Source organism: Lipotes vexillifer, unplaced genomic scaffold, assembly GCF_000442215.2.
Source record: "Lipotes vexillifer unplaced genomic scaffold, Lipotes_vexillifer_v1.1 scaffold271, whole genome shotgun sequence".
In the NCBI taxonomy this organism is placed as follows: Eukaryota; Metazoa; Chordata; class Mammalia; order Artiodactyla; family Lipotidae; genus Lipotes; species Lipotes vexillifer.
This window is the reverse complement of record NW_006780882.1, coordinates 1,102,592-1,124,886: the sequence shown is the minus strand read 5'-3', so window position 1 is coordinate 1,124,886 and position 22,295 is coordinate 1,102,592.

Genomic DNA, 22,295 nt, shown 5'->3' with positions numbered 1-22,295 from the left:
CAATTAAAGCAGATTTTTCAGGCACTGTAGTTGGTTGTTCAAACTCACCAAATTATATTTTGTATCAACAGCATTTGTTTCCATTAAATCTTTGTTCTTTTTATCAGATGACATTAGCTACATTATACAGTAAGTCCCCTACATACAAATGTGTTCCATTCCGAGAGCATGTTCGTAAGTCCAACTTGTTTGTAAGTCCAACAAATTTAGTCTAGGTACCCAACCAACACAATCGGCTATCTAGTACTGTACTGTAATAGGTTTATAATACTTTTCACACAAATAATATATAAAAAACAAACACAATAAAGAAAACATTTTTAATCTTACAGTACTGTACCTTGAAAAGTAGAGTAGTACAGTACAACAGCTGGCAACCAGGGGCTGGCATCGAGTGAACAGGCAAGAAGAGTTACTGACTGGAGGAAGAGGAGGTGGGAGATGGTAGAGCTGAAGGATCGTCAACGACAGGAGACAAAGGGCGAGCTGTAATTTCACTCACGCCTGACGTTGATGGCACAGGTTCTGGTTCCTTGCTGGATTCAGTTCTATTTACCCTTTTGAAAAAATGATCCAGTGATGTCTGGGTAGTAGCTCTTTTTTTCTCATCATAGATAATATGGTAGCCCTCGAATGTATTCTGTACAGCTGCTGCAACCTTCGTGTACTATTATATGTTCAGGTTCTGTGTTTCAAAAATTAACAATGCCTCCTCAAATAAAGAAAATCCCCTTGCCATTTCCTGTGTCATGAATCTCTTTGGTTCTTCAGTTATTTCTTCTTTCTCTTGTCTCTCTTCATCCTTTCTCTGGGCCTCCAATTCCTGGCGCTTCTTACCAGTACCAGCTACATTACTGCTGCTTTTACGCTTGCTTCCAGACACCCTGGGCTTGAAATAAAGATAGTGTACTACTGTACTCTATACAGTACTGTAAAGTACACAAAAGCATAACCACTTGTAAAGGATGCATGCACGTAACAATGTATGCCAGACACGTGAACTGGACATACAAATGCACGTTCGCATCTATGAAAGTTTGCAACTTGACAGTTCGTATGTAGGGGACTTACTGTATTCATAATGAAAGAAAAAATATTTATATAATATCATCATTTTTAAAAAATCAAATGGAATTGACATGCAAATAAACTTTATTCAGCAAAATTTAGCTAGCAAATAAAGTATGGCTAAGACTTCTTCCTGACAACTTCAGAGAAACTGCACTATCCTAAATTTACAAAGGTGTTTTATTTTACTTAATTTTCCTTTCTATATTATGTTAGCATTTGACTTAAGTAATTTAAAGACTGTAAAGAGTTTGTTGCCAACAATAGCTGGCTTTTAAGGGAAATTAGGAAAAAAAATTCTTGAATTTAATAATAAAGTACCTTGTTATAATAAGGAAACAACCTGTTCTATAAACCATGATAATCTGATTAGTGAAAATTGTACATAACTTGGAGAAGTAAATGAGCTGTAAAGGGTAGAAGTAAAACTACAAGCCACTTCCCAATTAAAATGTACACATGCATAAGAATCTGTGTTTGTTTTAAAAATAGTTAACTGTTATAATTTGTTTCCATCTAGGATATTTGCATTATATTTCTCCAACATTCACAATAGATATTTTCTTAAAAACTTTGAGATTATTGTTGATTTTCTCCTTAGCAAGCACACATAAATACAACTAAAATTACATGAAATATGTCCTACAGTATCATATTGGAGATAAATTAAAATTAGAAATAGCTGAGTTACAATCTTCTAATTCAGGCCAAGTCCACAGAACTTGACAGTTTCAGGTTAATTACTGCTAGAAAAATATTCCTGTTAGATAACACAGAATAAGTTTTACATTAATTCTTGCCTGGCCAGCTCTGCACTTTGTTACTTAATTCTTGAATGTTCCATTTCCTCAGCAGCAAAAACACTCAGGAATCCAGGCTTGAGTTTTTATTTTTTCAGTTACTTTTGAATCAGTATCACAAGTCATCAGTACAAATTGCTAGCCTACAATACTACTAAGATTTGCCTTGTTTGCTTCTCCTTTTTATTTTCCATTTTTAGAAGTTAAAGCAAACCAAATATCCTACCTTAATTTAAACTGAGAACAAAGGAAAAAATAAACTAGTTCACAATTGATTCTAAATGTCAGAAGATTTATACTGGATTTTGGGAATGCTACATGATTTTTTGTAATTGCTCTATCATATCATATCACTTTTTCCTTCACACCCAAATTCTCTCTTTATTGATTATATCATTGACTCTCTTGGATTTCCATGTACAACAGAAGTCCTTTGGGGAAGACACTCTTCCATACAAATAGACTATGAAAATGCTCTGTTTCCCATATTTGTTTCCACTTAGAAACAAAAGAGACTTTTTTATTGCACTTTGAAAATTCAAGTCTACCTTTGCCAGAATAGCTTAGTTCTTAAACTACTCTTTATCTTAAGAAAATTGGTGAAAGGAGCCAAGTTTTATCTTCCACCATTGTTACTGACCACCCTGAATCAGTCCCCAGAAAGGGTCCTACTGTCTGGTGTCCTTTGAGCCAGTAGAATGAGCCGGAGTTTGCTTCAGTTTGGAAGCAAAGAAAAGCCTTATTCTTTGCTCAAAAAATGGAGAAATGTGAGCTTGTGCTCAAGGACACAAACTCTCTTGGAGAGTCTGAGGGTGGGGCTGCTTTATAGGGTTTTTGTCACTAGGGAGGGGGACAGAGTTCTTTCAGAGAGGGTACTGTTTTCTACTAGGCCATGCATGTATGTCTAGGTTTTAGATGCACTATCAGGGGACTGACTCCTACAGCTTGTCTCACTGGTCCCTGGGCCAAGATCTTGGAATTTACTCTGAGGAGATCGACTTGCTCTGTCCAGGGAGATGGCTAAGGGGACAGCAGTCTCCAATTTGTCTCCCATTTAGGGGGATAGTAGCTCCCAATTTATAGAAGATCTCTATTCCTGGCAGGGGTGTAGTGTATTCGGGACATACAGCAAAGAACGGGTGAGTGTGTGTTCACCCAATTTACATTCGAATGGCTCTATCAATGCCCGTTCTTGGGCCTTACTTGATAACCCCATCATTTTACAACTCTTGTGACTGAGTCTGCCTGATCTGGTATTCAGAACCAGTAAGGGGCATCAGTGTCGACTAAGAATTGGATAGGAACAGCCTTCCCCTTATTTCCAAAGTCAGCCAGGGCTCCTCGGAGGTCAATTGGAGTGCCAGCTTAGAAGCCCTTGGCCCTGTCATTCTTCATCTATTTAGACCATCTGCCATTAAGTGGAGTGGCTGGGATATGCCATATCTGTCCCCCTTTGGGGGCGGCAAGGGCATTTTCCCTTCCAGTGTCCCTCTTGTTTACATATGGCATGCTGATTTTGTCCTAGTTTCCTTGGCTTGCTATCCCTCAGTGGGGGGCAGGGGTCACTCACTGGAGTCAGGAATTTCCTTGGGCGGTTAGTCCAGATTCCCCTGCTGACTGGCTGACATTGAAGGGCTTGCCTCTGGGTCTTTTCATCCTCTGACTTTTCTCGGTTGTTAAACACCCAGTAGGCAAGCTCAACCAGGGGAGAGATAGGGGTATCTAATTCTATTTCCAGTTTCTGAAGTTTATGACTAATGTCAGGGGCACTTTGAAATGAAATATGACCTCAGGATTGCATTCCCTTCCAACAACTCAGGGTCTGTGGTGGTATAGATTCAGAGGCATTCTTTGAGGTGCTCTAGCCATGCTGAGGGGTCCTCCCGTGGAACCTGATTGATTTCCTTTATCTCATTCCAACTGATAGACTTCCTTCCTACTGCCTGGATTCCCTTTGTATCATATTTTTATAATGGGTCAGACTGTCTTCCACTCCACTCTCCAATGTCTTGTTGGCCCCATTTGGGTTTGCTATCTGGGACCCCTTGATTCCTCAGGCTGAAAATAGCATGAAATAGCATATTTCTGTTTTCTTTGCTTCTTCTTGGGCTTTTGAAAAGACCATGGCCTTTCCTTCCCTTGTTAGGAGTACATTGAGGAGGCTCTGAATGTCAGCCCAGGTGGGGTCATGGGCCTGAAAGATTCCCCTAATCAGATTCAGGAACCTCTCTGGATCTTCTCTCAATCCCTTACTATGAGTTTTGCAGTCAAAAGTGGTAAATAGGATGCACACCTGGGTGAGCCCTCCTTCTCCATCCCAGACCTGCCTCAAAAAGAGTACTTTTTCTGGCGGGTTGTTGGATCCTGGCTGGTAATTAGCCTCACTTCGTGTACTTGCTGGACTGTTCTGGGGCAGGGGGTTGGTCTGAAGAGGGACCCTCATGCCTGTGGCCAAAATCAGAACACATGAAGGAAGGGTGTAGGGAGGGCGCAGTAGAAGGAGGGTTAGGGAGGAGATTAAGAAGGTCCTCAGGGGGAGGGTCCAGGACTGGTATTAACTCAGTGGAGGAGCGCCCACATCCCTTTTGAGGGTTTTTGTTCCGATAAAAGGTCATAAAAAACTGGACACAGGGAACTTCATTCCATTTCTTTTGTCTCTGGCATAGCAAGTCCAGTTGTAAAAGGTTGCTGTAATTTAGAGACCCACTGATGGGCCAACTTTCCCCATCTCCCAGCTGGTATTGGAGCCAGTCTGTATTACATAGCAAGATGAAGTGTTTTGGGGTCAGGGGTGATACCCCAAAATCTTCCCATTCTGCAGGATGCACCCTAATGGGCTATCCTTCTGTATGGTGGCCATTTGGTTCCCCATTCCTTAGAGATTCTGTTTTAGATTTGTTTCCAATTTCCAAGACGGGGGGTGGGGGGGAGTTAGAGTTATTTGTTGGTATGAAAATTCCACAAGATTTGACCCAAATAAAGATTTCTGGTTCTGGAAATTTTGAACCAGCACCAAATTGTTAATGGATTCCTCAGAAGTCCAAAACAGGAGGTGGTCAAATGGTGTGGACTCTGATTTAACTGGGGGTGTCACTTGAATGTGTAATGACCCGTTCGTCCCTCCTCAGTCAGAATGTCCCACAGGAGGTTAAACGGGGCTACCTCTGGGCCAGAGCAGCTTAGCCACCTTAGTTCCTGCCCTATGTGGTCCCTTAGGGGGTGGCACAGCTGACTGAGGCAGGGGCCTCCTCTTTCCCCCTTTCAGCCAAAAAGGAGGAGTTTTGAGACTTCCAGCCAGGTGAGAGCTAAAATTACAAGGGATTCCCATGGAGTACTTACCAAATTGCCGGGTCAGCTGGTATCCTGTGCTGATCCAAGAGGAGAGCCCGTGGAAACTTGGCTGATGAAGAATCACCCAAGGTTTGCCTCACAAGCAGATGGGGAGGAGAGGTGGGTCGGTGGGTGTTTCCTGTTCTCGCCAGCAGCTCACGGTCTTGCGAGTGGCTCACAGGGCCCCCAGCCCACTTCAGGAACTCAGACATATATCCTTATCCATTTTGTCAGGCGGTCCTCACTACCTGGATCTTTCTGGGTCTCGCCTCCTGGCTCATGGGCTGCCCAGCTCCTTTACCAAACTGGAAGTGATGAGGGAGAATATACCATTGACCCAGGAGGTCAGCGAGGAGGGCAAAAAGTCCTGGTGCAGCCGTTACTGCCTTGTACAGGTCTCAGGCAGGCGGCACTGCTGGCGAGACAGCGGGTCAGACTGCTGCGGCTTTTTCTCATCCACAGGACTCCGCCGTCCCCGGCATCTGGCACCAAGGGAAGGACAGTCACAAGTAGCTGGAAGATACGCATGAGTAACATTCTCCAAGCCCCAGTGACAGCAGGCACAGTGTGATCCCCTCGAGGGCGCGAACTGCAGATGCCCCTGGGGGCTATACTGTGTGTGGACCACACCCGGGTACCGGGTTCCTGGGCAGAGTTGCTCTGAATTCTGCTGAAGGCTACCGCCATTGTAACCTATCGGTGAACTCAGAAAACAGAGCCAGTCATCCTCACACAAACCTTCCAAAGCCTCCGCCATCCTCTCGCTGGAGCCAGGGCGAGCCGAAATTGTCAGGCCCCCAAAAGTGTCCTCCTGGTGTCACCCATTCCAATAAAACAAAATTGAGTTCAATTCTGGAGAGGTGCGAGCTCACGTTCTAGAGCTCCTACTCTTCTCAACAAGTCCTGGGCGGCGCAGGTGAGTAGCATTCTCGTCAGCCAGGCGAGAAGGAGGCGGGGTCTCGCAAGGCAGGCGCAGCTCTGTGGCTCAGGCTCCAAATCTCGCGGAGTCTCTGCACACGGCCTGCCTCTGCCATCTTGGATTGAGAGTCGTGTGCTTCTGCGCGCGGTCCCTGAGCAGAGGTGTGGGAAGCAGGTGTTTCACACAAGAGACTGTGGTCTGAGGTGCCGGGTTCGAGGCCTCTGCACGCACCCTCGTGTGAGCAAGTGAGACTAAACTAAATGCAGAGAAAAAGAAGAAAGGTTAGACTTTATTTTATTACCCAGATTCTATATTTGTTTCCTGGGAATTGTTAATATGCTTTGCAGGTGACACCACCACAATTTTTTTTAATATACATAGAGCAACAGAATTATACCTAAGAAATATCTAATGTTTTCTCTGAATAAACTATTTTCTTTCAGAATTCTATCTTAAGGCAGATAAAGGATTAATGTAAGCTGTCGTAGAGAATTTTCATAAAGGGAGGAATGGAGAATGGAAAACTACTTTGGCTACCTCGAGTTTGTATCCCAAATAATGCAACCAAAGATCACTTAGTGAACCTTTTCACTGAAGAACATGATCTAAAAGACCATTAATAAATGAGACAAACCAGCTGTTAAGTTTCTAAATCATTAATTCCCAGTAAAGATGTTTTCAACATTCCTAAAGATAATGTATGTTTCACGGGGACTGTAGTAGACTGAATGATGGATTCTCAAAGATGTCCATGTCAGGCAGACTGAAGACAAGGGGAAAGAAAAGAAAAAGAAAAAAAGGAGAGGTGGTAACAGAACCAGAGGTTGGAGTAGTGCAGGATGAGCCAAGGAAGGCAGGCAGCTTCTGGAAGCTGGAAGAGGCATGGAAATGAATTACTCCCTAAGCCTCCAGAAGGAATCCAGCTCCTTCCAACATCCTGATTTTTTAATTCTGACCTCCAGAGTTGTAAGAAAATAAATCTGTGTTATTTTAAGCCACTAAGTTCGTGGTTTGTTATAGCAGCAATAGGAAACTAATACAAGGACAGAGATTTTAACTGACTTGCTCTCTGTGGTTTTCCCAGCAGCAAGAACATTACTTGGAATATAACAGGAGGTCCATATATACTTGGTGAATGAATGAATTTATGAGTGAATAGTTCTAATAATTAATTAACTAACTAATTAAATGGTCATGGTAAGGCATGGGGTATAGACTAGTATATGGGCAAAGCTCTGTGTTTCCCAAATCTCTGACAGCAGGAGGCAGGCTATAAAAGCTTCAATCTTATTCTACCACTACGTTTGAGCCCTCAAAATTCAATGTTTTCAATGAGATAAATACTTGTTTCTCACTCCTAAATATCAAGAGGAGGGAAAGTAACCCAAATAGGCATCTCTGCTCCACAAAGTCATCCAGTGTTCAGATTCCCTTCTTTCATATTCCGACATTGCCTTGTGAGAGACTTGAATTATCTGAAATTTGGTTGATTTTTGTATCTTGCAATTGATACAGACTGTTCTCTGAGAACTTGGCTAGGGTTATGGAAAAGAACATCAATGAATGGTCTCTCCATGTGGCCTGAACTTCCTTACAGCATAGTGGCTAGATTCCAAAGTTGAATATCCAAAAACAGAAATGAGCCAAATGGAAGCAATTTCTTTTTTTATGAACTGGACTCAGAATTCATATTCCATCACTTTTAACATACTCCATTTGTCAGAATGATCACAAGTCTCCAATAAAATTGACAAGGTGAAAACATAGAATCCAACAAACACTGGGAATGCCTAATTGTAAGAAGAACGTGAGGGATAGGACATATATCTATGTGCCATGTATAAAAGATGCAATCTAACAGCTTCACCATAAGGGGGAGAAGAGAATTTGAAGAGAAAGCAGCTTTTATTTTTTCTCCAAAGATGTGACATGGAGGTTGCATACAATACTTCTGTGCATATCCCTTTGACTAAAATTTAGTAAAGTATCCACTCCTAGGTGACACATGCCAGCCAAGACTCTAGTGGAGGCATAGTTATTACTAATGGGAGGAAAAGAGAACAGTATGCGTCATGATCTGCCACAGGAGTATCTATGCATATCCTTTTTCTTAAATGTATCACTCCCTTCACAAGGAAAACAACCTATGATCCTATTCACTACGTCCAGGTCAAATACTAGAATATCTGGGAGCAATCTTCACCATAAGATAACTTATCTTCCTATTATTCACACCAAATACATAACTTACTTGGAGTAAGAATATTAAAATTATAATAAAATTTCCCATTTGGAAAAGGAAAGAATGACCAGGCAGTTACTGGTCAGAGCAATACTATCAATATTTTGCTAGAAAAGAACTGCAGAGATTCTCTGTCCTATCACTGGAGTAAGTTTCTTGCTTAGAATTCATTTCTGCTTATTGGAAAAAATTTCTTGTGCTCTGTCCTTTGTGGCCCTGGTGTTCCCTTTGAAAAAATGTGTTCTTGTTGTATATCTTCCCTAGCCATATCTGCATAGATATTAAAGAGATTGCTTTTCTCAGGAGCACAGCAGTGTTTATGGCCTGCTTCTGCTCCCACTGACTTGAGAGCTAGAGAATTTTTGAAGGCTAACTATGTGATTTTCTTGATAAAACAATTCCTTAAAAAAACTCAGTGAGCTTCTGGTGCAATTGTTTCCAGCTATTTCCATGTGCTTGAAACCACCTCCAAGGCTCTTTTCTGGAAATAATTATTAAACCTGCTCTTGTGGAACAGTTCTCTTGTACAGCCAGTGAGTGTCATGGGCTATCATTTTAATGATGGCTCTATTGAAAATGTAAAACTGTATAAAACAATAGGCTTGTTTGGAAAGTAACTCCCTTAATCTGATCATGGCACAGATAATCTATGGATTCATTTGTTTTGCTGAGAATTCTTAATGGGCACTGTTAGAAAGACTCTGAGCAGCAGGGTTATCTCCTACTGTTGGGATGATAAAACAATTGGTTTTTCTGGCCCTATCAGATCCCTCATTTCTGAACTCCTGTTCCCTTTGATCTCTGTTTGAAAATTGTCTACTTGCTTGAGCTCATTAATTCTTGAAATAAGCTAGCTAAATGAAGCAATAAACAGCTAACACATGGCAACAATCTGGCTCTTTGCAATAGCTTCTTTTAAAACGTCAGGTTCCTTAGGCAAGCTCTGTGCTCTTCCAGTTACCAGAGGTGACATTTTAAATAAATGCACTGCTTTCACCCTGACTGCAATATCAAGGCCACATTTTTTTTTTTAGGTTTTTGTGGCAGGCAGCAAGCTTTCCAATACACAAGTCTTTATTGGCCAGAGTAAAGGGTAAGTTACTAAAGAAATAAACCTCACCATTTCTGTGTCTAAACACACACATGTGAATTTCCCTGTTTGGATTATGGGTCAGGAATTCTATGCTCCATGAAACAGTCCAGACACTCAACAAATTGGCTTTGTTATCCACACCACACAGCTATGAAAGTTGTTCTGGTCATTACCATTTCCATTTGGGAGCAAGGTAAAGAAAGAGTGAGTTATGGGTAGTTATATTTAAGAAGATGTATTTGATGTCGTTGTGTCCCATTAGTAAGAATTTAGCCACTTGGCACACCTAGGCACAAGGGAGATTGAGAAGTTCAATCTCAAGCTTGATGGCCATGAACCTAAGCCATGAACATAACTGATTTGGATGAAAGCCAGTAGGTTGCTACTGGTGTGAATTCAACATATTATATTTAATCTTTGCCACTGAAGTGTATCACATTACCTATCTGAGAACATTTAATGGGAAGTTCTTGAAAAGGGCACTAAATAATCATTGTTTCTCCTATTATTTGAAGTACAGCAATAGTTGAATTTTCTAACCTTACAAGTCCTCAAATTACTGAAAACTCAGGCAATTTAGATTACAGACTATAGACAGACAGAACTTTTGTTACCAGAGCTATATTTCTTTTCATCTCTGTTTGCAAACTACTTCCAAACCATATTATAAACCTTCTATACACTTTTACTGAAGGAACTGAGGAGTATCCAAACACACCAGTATTCTTGTATATTAAAATTACTTTCCCTAAAGCTATAGGTTTTTGCCAAATGGCCTACTTACCAAATGTTTTTGCAGTGAAAGAAAATGCTCAGTATCTTTCTAACCTGTAGTATCTCCCATACTGCTGGGAGCAGCCAGGTGATACAACTCTGCAATGAAGAGTAAGTGGAAATCACCTAGTTTTGCTTTTCTAATGACAACTTGACTCTCAAAATTATTTTGTCCCATTTATAGCTTTTCCAACTGCAATAACGTCTTGATACATGGATATAAATCAGCCTCATGGCAATCATTAGGCAGGGTGAATGAAGATGAAAGTCAGCCTGCTGAGAATCAGAGGACGGAAAGATGGAAAGAAACAGTGCCCGTAGTATGAACATCGAGAGTCTACACAAAGCATGCGTTCTCTCCCTCTGGCCTTTCCTTGTCATGTAAGGTAAATTTCTTTTAGTTTAACTGCTGTTACTTGATTTTTAGTAGATCATATTCCTTCCTAATACAATGTGGCTGTAGTGTATTCTATTTAAACCTCCCAGAACTAGTGAACATTAGACTATGCCAGTCTGTTGCCTGTGATTTTTACCTAAATTAACCACGTGTCCTGGTATTTGTGCTTTGTTTAGTTCCTTCTGCCCGAATGTGGCCTGACCCCAAGACTTGTGTTAGCCAATAGAATGTGATGGAAATGGTATTGTGCCAGTTCCTCGCCTGGCACCTTCTGTGTTTGTGCTTTTTGGAAATTAGAACCATCATGTAAGAGATCCTCCAACCCTAATGGAAGATCCCCAGGAGCAATCAATTAGGACACCCGTGTGGAAATGGAGACAACCTGAGATTACATGGAAAGAGAAAACCTAATCCCTGGCATCTGGCAAGAGAAATGCAGATACACAAGTGACCACTGGCAAGACAAGAAGAATAAATGTCCAGATGGGCCCAGTCAGTATTGCACAACTGTGAAAAATTATAAAATGTATGTTAAGTCACCAAATTTTGAATAGTGAATTTCATTATAAGGGATAATCACAATAGAAATTGATACACAAGAGGGAGATGCTTCTGTAACAGAAACCTAAAATTAAGTGGCATTGGTTTTGAAACTGGAGAGTAGACCAAGATCTGAAGGACCTCATGGTAACTGCTAATAAATTCTGAAAGGACAGTGAGAAAATTTCTATCACAAACCTTAATTAAGTAGACCTGAGTTAAGTGCAGAATAATCAGCAAAACTGTTGCCTGCATTAATATGGAAGATAGAAAGTCCTCATATTGAACTAGTGGATATGTTTATGAAATTTTCAGACAGAATGTTGAAAGTACCAGTTGGCTTCTATTAGCTGCCTAGAATAAAATAGTGAAAGAGTGAGTTGAGCTACAGAAGGAGTTGTTCACTTTTAAAGCATAATTTAGGGGAAATATGAAAAAGCCAGTGGTTACTGGGTTCAAATATAAACTGTTTCTAATTTCCAGTCCCTCTTGGCAAAAGTCTCAAAGTAAGAAATGTTATTAAGACAAATACTAAATACAGGGTCCTGCCGTTAAAAGCAGCCTTAAGTCAGGGTGTGGTTCTTAGAGTCTTTGATGATACTCAGAAAATGTCAAATGGATGCTTCACGCTCAATGAGGAAAAAATGACTTTTGAAAATCTTATATGCTTTCCTCCTAGATAATAGTCATTCTTCTTTACGTGGAAATTAAACCAGAACAATATTGTTTCTCCTTTCATTTCATTTATTTTTAACCTTCTGTTGTCATTGTACTGTATTTGCCAGCAGTGTATATCCAGAAGAATTTTAAAAGTTAAGCAGTACCAAAAGAGTTCCAGTTAAATATGAAAAAAATTAAGATATGACCTTATTACCTAAGGAAAACTAAAAACAATTTCTCAAAATCTAAAATTTTTCACATTGCAGCTTTGCTTAATAGCAGAAAAGAAAATATTGTGAGCAAATATTCAATTTCAAAATATCTAGGAAATTAGAACATAACCCCAAAACCCTGGCTTATTATACAGATAACATGGGCCATGATATTTTGTTTCTTAATTATAAAATATTTTGCTAGAGAGTATATTTCATAAAGTTTGTGAAGTCTAGAACAATTTATTAAAATCAGAGCAGCCAAATCATGAAGACAGTAACATTCACCAGCTTCTGAGAAAATACCGTCTCCATTACAGTCACATTAATTAAAGGAATTTCTTTCGATTAGGCTTTGTCATCTTCAATGGAAATTTTCAGGGCCATTGAAAAATTGCACACTTTTTTTTCTGTGTCATTCTAAATTCTTTAGAGAATAAATAAGGAAAGTGAATGGCTCTGTTACATGTTTCTCAATCAACTTTAAATGGGTCATGGTTTTAAATAGGCTGTGTCAAATTGGAATGATGTGAACTAAATTATACCTAAGTTTCTCTGTATCATCTGCTTAATGAATTCTTTGCAGGGGGTCAATGTATCATCAGATACTAATTGCAATTCATCTTTGAAAGAGTCAGAATCAATGTATATTTTTTCACTGAAGTGAAGGTTAAAAACTAGCCCTCAAGAAATATTACAAAATAGGTAACTGAACAATAGCCATAGGTATTCAGTGTCTATAGCAAATAAAAAATCTAGTTACTAACGCCTGACATATAATTTATTGCTAAATTCAGTTCCTTTTTGATTTACTTCCATACCTGGACTTAGAACAAGGATACATAATTAAAATAAGCCATTGAAATATCTTTTACCTTTCAAATGTCCATGATATGTGCATAAAACCTGTATTTCATATAGTTATATTATTACAGTGTTGAACTTTTCTTATTTTGATTGAGATTATCAATTACTTTTGGTTTTCCATTTCTGTTTTACTCTTTATCAGTTTGAAATTTCACATTCTATTTTTTTTTTTTTTTTTTTTTTTCCCCGGTACGCAGGCCTCTCACTGTTGTGGCCTCTCCCATTGCAGAGCACAGGCTCCAGATGCACAGGCTCAGCGGCCATGGCTCACGGGCCCAGCCGCTCCGCGGCATGTGGGATCTTCCCGGACCGGGGCACGAATCCGTGTCCCCTGCATCAGCAGGGGGACTCCTAACCACTGCGCCACCAGGGAAGCCACACATTCTATTTTAAATGATCAGTTTCTTAGTTAAAAATTTTACGTGTGGGCTTCCCTGGTGGCGCAGTAGTTGGGAGTCTGCCTGCCAATGCAGGGGACACGGGTTCGAGCCCTGGTCTGGGAGGATCCCACATGCCGCGGAGCGGCAAGGCCTGTGAGCCACAATTACTGAACCTGCGCGTCTGGAGCCTGTGATCCGCAACAAGAGAGGCTGCGATAGTGAGAGGCCCGCGCACCATGATGAAGAGTGGCCCCCACTTGCCGCAACTAGAGAAAGCCCTCGCACAGAAACGAAGACCCAACACAGCCATAAATAAAAAAATAAATAAATAAAAATAAAAAAAAAAGTTTACGTGTACATTCGACTGATCAAATTCCATAAAAATAGATCTCTGTTCTCCTTGTGAGCAATATAAAATATTATTAATATTTCATGCCTTCTGAGACATCTTTCTTCTAAAATGACATTGTATCTGTATTTTAATTACATCTTTTCTAACCCCCGGATATCCAGCATCAAATATTTGTTTATTGTTAACACTTTAGATTCACCACCATTTTTACCAATTTCTGATATCACAATAGGATCTATGCCTAATTTCTGAAAGCTATCACTTAAAAAAAATACAATAACTTCACTGAAAATCTGTTAATGTTAAGTTCTCTGCTCTTGTTTATTTAATAATATTTTTATTTTCCCCTCAAGTTTGATTTATGGTTATTTGTGTGTACAGTTCTAAGCTGAGAATTATTTTCTTCCGGCATTCCGTCTAGGAAGTTGTCTAGCTTCAATTTTTGTTGTTGAAAATTCTGTTGTCATTTAATTGCTATTTCTTAGGAAATCTGAATGAATGTTACATTTTCAAATCTCTTCTTTATATTTGATTCTTCATAGTTTTACCTGAATGTGTTTAGATTTATTCAACAAATGTTTATAGAGTGTCTGCTAAGTGCCAGTCACTCACTCGTCTAGGACTGTAGGATGCAACAGTTTTGGAGTCATGCTGCCTCAATCTGGGGAAAGACATCATGTCCTTCATCAATTCTGGAAAAATCTCAGTTGGTATCCCTTAAGTAGGATTCCCTCTTTCACACTCCATGGCTTCCTAGCCTTTTGCTAGATATGTGTTAGACATTCTCATTCTGCATACACATCTCTCAAACTCTCTTTCAGATTCTCCCATCCTTGCCTCTCTGTGGTAATCCTTAAATATGTCTTTTTGCTGCTATGAATTTTCTCTCAGGCTGAATCTGAAATATTCTTTTATAATGTTAACTTTAGACATCTCTTCTTATTTTTCAATACCGTTATTTAGAGCTATAAATTTCCATCAGAGAACTGCTTTAGTTACATCATGTAAATTTTGCTATAACTTTTTCATTTTCATTCATCTTTTTTTGGGGGGGGCAGGTAGGAGTTTATTAATTAATTTATTTTTGCTGTGTTGGGTCTTCGTTTCTGTGCGAGGGTTTTCCCTAGTTGTGGCAAGTGGGGGCTGCTCTTCAATGCGGTGTGCGGGCCTCTCACTGTTGTGGTCTCTCTCGTTGTGGAGCACAGGCTCCAAATGCACAGGCTCAGTAGTTGTGGCTCACAGGCCTAGTTGCTCCGCGGCATGTGGGATCCTCCCAGACCAGGGCTCGAACCCGTGTCCCCTGCATTGGCAGGCAGATTCTCAACCACTGACTGCACCACCAGGGAAGCCCTCATTCATCTTTAAATATTTTCAAATTTCCATTTAAATTTCTTATTTGATCCACTGGCATTTAAGAGTACGTTGTTTAATTTCCATATATTCATGTTTCCTCCTGATAAAGATTTCTAATTTTGTAGAGGTTGGGGAATATACTTTGTATGATATCAATGCTTTTGATTTTATTGAGGCTTTTTTTATGGCCTCACATACGATTTATCATGGAGAATGTTCCCTGTGCACTTGAAAAGAATATGTACTCTGCTTTTGCTGAGTGGAGTGTTCTGTAGATGTCTGTTTGGTTTAGTTGGTTTATTAGTGTTGTTATAGCCTCCTATTTCCCTGTTAATCTGCCGAGTTGTTCCATCCTTATTGAAAGAGGAATATTAAAAACTCAAAACTATAATTGTTGAATTATCTGTTTTTCCTTCGATTCTGTCAGTTTCATCCTAATGCATTTTGGGACTTTGTTAAATAACACTTATATATTTAATTTTTGTGTATGTTCCTGATCAATTGACTCAACATTGTATACTGTCACTCTTTATCTCTAGTAACACTTTTTTGTTTTAAAGTTTATTTTTTCTGATACTAATGAAGCCACCTGAGCTCTCATGATTGCTCTTCACATATCTTTTTCTAGTATTTTGTTTTCAATATGTTTTTATATTTGAATCTAAAGTGTCTCCCTCTAAACAGCATAGAGTTGGATCTTGATTTTCTTTATCAAATCTCACAATCTTTGAGTTTCAACTGTTTTATACAATCCATTCACATTTAATGTTATTATTAATATGGTTGGATTTGTAGCTACCATTTTTATTTTTGTTTCTGTATGGCTCATGTCCTTTTGTAGCTCTGTTCCTTTTATACTGTGTTCCTTTTTATTAAATAAACATATTCTAGGGACTTCCCTGGGCAGTGGTTGGTTGAGTCTGCCTGCCGATGCAGGGGACATGGGTTCGTGCCCCGGTCCGGGAAGATCCCACATGCCATGGAGTGGCTGGGCCCGTGAGCCATGGCCTCTGAGCCTGCGTGTCCGGAGCCTGTGCTTCTCAAATGGGAGAGGCCACAACAGTGAGAGGCCTGCGTACCAAAAAAAAAAAAAAAAAATGTGAAATAAACATATTCTAGTACAGTTTTTTTATTTTTGTTTTTTGGGGGTTTTTTTTGCGGTACACAGGCCTCTCACTGCCGTGGCCTCTCCTGTTGCAGAGCACAGGCTCTGGATGTGCAGGCTCAGTGGCCATGGCTCACGGGCCCAGCTGCTCCGCGGCATGTGGGATCCTCCCGGACCGGGGCATGAACCCGTGTCCCCTGCATCGGCAGGCAGTTAATTTTTTTTAGTGATTGTTCTATGGCTTAAAAATGGCAATTAACATCATCAAAATCTGCTTCACATTTGTACTGACTTGAATGCAGTGAAATATGGAAACTTCATTTCTATACAGCTCCACTCCATCCCGCCTCTTCTGTGCTAATGTTCTCATAAGTATTAGATCTATATATGTTACAAGCCCACCAACATATTGTTATAATTACCACTCATATAATCTTATGCCTTTTACAGAAGCTAAGAGGAAAACTAAATATGTATATATGTGTGTGTGTATATATATATGTATATATATATAGAGAGAGAGAGAGAATTTATAGTTTATAGTTTATTATATTAACCTTCTTCTCATCCATTTCTGTTTCTCTTCATTCTTCATGTGGGCTGCAGTTACTATCTAATTTCTTCAATGCAGTTTCCTTTTTTTGGTAATAATTGCATTTATTTTTATTTTTGGTAAATCTGTTTTTTTTTCTAATTCTCCAAACGCACCTTTGTAGATAATGGACAGTATAAATGTTTGGAAGAGCAAATGGCAGAATTAGAGCCAAAGCCATTTTTAGCGACACAGCTTTTTTGCGGGGTGGTTACAGAAAACACTGAAATTATCTACAATATTTTTCAGTCAATTATCTCCTCATATCTTCCATGAAATACATTTTTTTTGTTAAATGAGGAAAGGTGCTGTGAATGGGGTGGGGTGGGGGTAGTGAGGGCTACTCTGACCATTCCAGGTCACAAAGAAACAAACCTGCAGTCTCTGGCAGAGCACGCATTTGTTTCCAGAGTCAGCTTCAGGTAACAACATCCCTGCTTGATGTTGTTGTTGTTTATTTGGTTGTTTATTTATTTTTTTAGTGACTTGGTTGAACTGTCTCTGTGAAGTCTAATTCCCTCGCTTTATGCTGCCTTTGATGTCCCAGTTCAGATAATTTATTTTCCCTGTTTTCATCTTTTAAACTGGCTACTTAGGGTGTCACCACTGGGTTGGCGTATGCCTCTTATTGGTCACAGGTTGTGCTTAAGCCCCTTTAGCCAGTTAGATTTTACCTCTTTGTTGGTTATTTGTGTGACTTAGAAGCTGCTACAGGGAGTTTATATTTTTGCTTCATATTCAGACAATGACAGTTGCTTGGAGGTTTGCTCTTTGATCACTCCTGAGAAGGTGAATCCTTGAACGTGTACAGTCCTACAGACTGTTAAGGATGTGTGCAATTTGATTTTTTTCTGGCTTCGTAATTGTTGCCCCTGAGTAAGAGAAGTTCATGCTTCAGCCAGTTTTCATTAGAGGTTGTGCTTAAGGTCCTTGTGCCTGTGAGGCTTCTTCCCTACATCAGTGGATCTGTGTGTCGGCTGGGAAATGCTTTTGAACTAACTCATGCCCTACTCTGTTTGCTGCTCAGCGGGTTAGCCTAGCCCATGCTGTGTGCCTTTCCCCAACCCCCAGGGATCAGAGGCTCCTTGGATCCCAGTATTATTTTTCTTGGCCAACTTGGTTCTCTCTGATGAATTTCTAGCTGCTTTGTTTTTTAACTTGTTGCCACTGGCATCATGAACCTATCAGGATCCTACTTGTTCTCCACCAAGCTCTCCTTTCTTTTTGACAATGTCTTTGGGCATAACATTCTTCATGCTCTGTTCCAAACAAAATCCCCTCTGGCAGAGCAGTGGATATCTTTGTACTCCTAACTTGCCTCTTCCCCTGGAAAGAAACCGCACCAAAACAAAGGAGCTGGGAGTGCAGGCAGCAGCTCACTTCTCCTGAGAGACACCCATGCTCAATGAGCAGGCACTATCGGAGTAGGGGAGGGTAAACCATCATCTCAGCTTGCCCTTCTCAGTGTCAAATCTCCTCCCTATAAGTGAGCTGAGGTAGGATCCATGGTCACCAGGATTCTTGGCCTTTGGTGCTCAGAAATGGAGCTTCTCCTCTGCTAATGTGGGCTGAGTGGGAAAGGGAGCCTCCAACTTTTAGCCCAGTCCACCCAGGATAAATTTTCTGTAACAAGGGGCTGGAGCAGAGGGGTGGCATTAGATGGGGTTAAGAAGTGCGAGCAGTCTGTCACTCCAAGGGTAAAACTCTAGTCGTAGACTGGAAACTAGAGGAAGAGAGTCCCCTTCTTCTTGGCCATTGTCACCCAGACGCTCCTCCAGTAGAGAACCTGGAGGAGAGGCTGGATGACATGGGGAAGTAGAGAGGAAGCAGGTTGCAACTGACTGGCTGTACTTACCAAGATTTAGTAGATTTTTTTAAATGAATGTTTCCCCATATGCTACATGCCCTTATGTCAATTTCCTGAAAGTTAAATCATTGTAATAAAAATATATTTTTTAACAAGCTAAATAGTTGTTTTGCTGGGGAGAAAGTCTACCAGGCTTCTTACTCTATAGTTCCAGAGATCCTGCCTCAATATCTGTCTTTTAATGTAAATATTCCACCTTGACGACACCAGGTCCTTGCTGGAGAATATATTTCTCTACAAGCCTATGTGAGTGATTTTAAATTCCGAAGCATCAAAAATAAGATACTCATACTTTCTTGGAATCCCCTTTTTTATTAGGTCTATGTTCCAGTTTACCTTTGAAATGACTTCTCAAGGTTCCCATCTTTATGTGGGATTCTCAACACTAATTTGTCCCAGTTGGTATGAACTCAGTACCTACTTTCCCATGCTTGTACAGCAACAAATACCATATTCGTTGATTTCTGGGAGATCACTCTATTCCAGATAAAGCATCAAACCTTCATACAACTTTCATTTTCAGTCTCCTCTTTTCCATTACTTTCCTGAAATTCCAAGTATTGATTTCAAAAGGATGTTTATTGTAATACATCCATCATTTTATGTTTTGTTGTCTGAGGATTTTCTTATTATCCAATGCTTTATTCAAATTATATAATCCTCCATTAATCAGCATAACAAAGCAGTTATATAGTTAAAATATATAGTGTGTGGTAAGTCATTATATGATTATATTATACTTGAAAATTTGAAAAAGTATATTTACCCAGTTATTCTCTTTTCAATAATTAATGATTAAGTCAATGATTAATTTTTGGTATTTTATTTTAGTAAAATAGTAAAACTAAAAAATCTGTAATATTTACTTAATTCATAAATGTATTAGAATAATTCTAATACATCTCCATTTTATATTTTAAACAGCATAAACATATACATTTTATGGTTTATAAGTTTCATGTATAAAAAATACAATTTTAATTTTCTTTTACCAAAATTCTTTTACCCATATTTCAGAGTAGCAAAAAACTCAATTTCTCCATGTATAAGTACATACACAATTCTGGTTTTAAATTAAGTTTTCCTTTTAGTACACCCTCAGTGAGGTGTACACCCTCAAGTTTACCTTTTAATACACCCGCTCCATACATACCCCCTTGCTCTTCATTTCCTATTCCTATTAGAAAAGATCCATATTCCGGGGCCTTAGGCATTATTTTATGGTATTCAGAAAAGGTCAGCTGGGCCCTGATTGGCTCTCTGCTGTCTTCACTGTTGATGTCTGTGATGTTGTACTGGGATAGACAGAATGGGAGGGGCTGAGGTGGGCAGTCTGTTCTCCAGCTGCTTCAGGCTCCCTGCTGACGCTTTCACGGTGAGACTCAGCCCACACCTTTATGTGGCTTGGGCTCTCAGTACCAGCGAATTAGCTATGTCTTCAACCACTTTATACTGTTACCACCCCCTCGGAAAGCAAAACAGACACCTGTCCATTCTCAGTCCCTTCCAAACTACAGTCTAGTGTGTAGGAGCATATGGATTCGCCCCCAGGGCCCACAGGAGAAAGAAAGAAACACAACAGGGGTGTAAGAAGCAGTTATTTCAAGTCCTTTCTCAGCCTCAGCTTATACCTTCTTAACACACCATTCCACTCAAGGCTGGCTTCATGGGTGTACCACCTGTGCAGTTGCCCAGGGTCCCAGGCTCAGAAGAGCCTCTCACTTGGTCTAGTGCTCTGTTGTCTCCATCTTGAAATCCTTAATGATTTTTGAATAAGGAGGCTTACATTTTTATTTTGAACTGGGCCTCACAAATTATGTAGCTGGTGCTGATTCTACTTGGAGCTGGACTATGTCGTTGAAAGTCCTCAGGAAAGCCATCTTCTTCTAGAGAGCAAGATAAAAAGTAATGACTACCCTCATGTTTTTAGTCCCCTAATTTTTAACCAGGAGTTCTTTTACCATTAATGTGGAAAATGTTCCAATCTGGTTCGAAATTATCTTTTATATCTTCAGCCTCTTCTATTCTCCTCTGTAAATGTTTTCAAGCCTCCCAGTTCTTGAAAGGATTTGTTTAATCTCTGTCACTGGGGAACTGTTCTTATCATTTGGTGACATTTACAACTTTTGGCTGTAATCATTCTGTTTGCACCACTGCCCCAATGTCCACTCACCCACACACACACATACACATTCAAACACTCTTGAATACACACAATGAAATCCACTGACTCACAAAAAAACTTAAAAAAAAAACCTAGAAAAGTGTTAGTTTTATCACTATCATGTTCTCTTTTTTAAAAATTGAAATAATATGTCTTCTTTTGATCGCCTACATTAAATGCCATCAGAATTGTTAAATTGAGAATATGCTTTTTAAACAAAATCAATTCAAGCTCTTAGAACTTGATTGATGAGTTAAGTCTCCTAGTGTTACTCTCCTAGGGGAGAAATCTTAATCTACCTTATAAGGCTAGAATGTCACTGATCTTTTATATTGAAAGCTGCCATATCTTTCTAAAGCATAGAATTATCCCAATGATTTGACAATATTTTCCCTTTTTGTCAGACCCTGTACTGTTTTGAAGATGAGATGTCAGGGAGCCTGTGCTGCAGAAATTTCTCCATGCCTTCTCCTCTAACCCTACACAGGCCACTCTCTATTTTATACTGTGCTTGGGGAGATCTCCCTTTTATCAGTACCTGTTTTAATTTTCTATTGCTGATGTAAGAAATTATTATAAAATGTATGGCTTAAAACAACACAAATTTATTACCATACAGGTTAGATGTCCAAAACCTGTCTTATTTGGCTAAAACCAAGGTGTCCTCAAATCTGCATTCATTTTTGGAGGCTCTAGGAGAGAATCCATCTTCTTACCTTTTCCAGCCTCTAGAGACTGCCCGGAATCTATGAATCACGCTCCCCTCCCATCTTGAAAGCCAGCAATGGCTGGTCAGATCTCTCTCTCATTGCATTACTTTGATACTGATTCTCCTTCTTCCCTGGTCCATCTTTTGAGAACTCTTGTGATCACATTGTATTCAATCAGATAATCCAAGATAATCCTCCTATTTTAAGGCCAGTTGGTTTACAACCTTAATTTCATTTTCAGCTTTAATCCCCTCATGCCATGTAACTTAACATATTCACAGATTTTAGGAATTGAGGTGGATCCTTTGAGGAGGGCATTACTCTGCCTACCATAATACTTTCATTTTTCACATAATTTCCTGAAGCTAAACATTAGGATTGAATGAAAATTGGGGAATGGATAAGTCCTAGTTTTCATACCACCTAGGTGAGGGTCCTATTAAAAAATCAGTACCTTTTTTTTTTTTTTTTTTTTTAAATATTGGGGAATGGATAAGTCCTAGTTTTCATACCACCTAGGTGAGGGTCCTATTAAAAAATCAGTTCCTTTTTTTTTTTTTTTTTTTTAAATTGGCCGTGCCATGCGGCATGTGGGATCTTAGTTCCCCAACCAGGGATTGAACCCATGCCCCCTGCAATGGAAGCATGGAGTCTTAACCACTGGACCACCAGGGAAGTCCCAAAGAATCAGTACTTTTATGATAGAGGGTGGGCAGCCAAGTGGTACAACATATCACCTTTAGATATTTACATTAACACTCATGTATGTTTCAGAACTACAGTATTCAGGAATTCAAATTATTCTAGTCTTAATATTTCAAGAATAATATTTCAAGAATTGATATTTTTATACCAGAGAATGTCAATTTT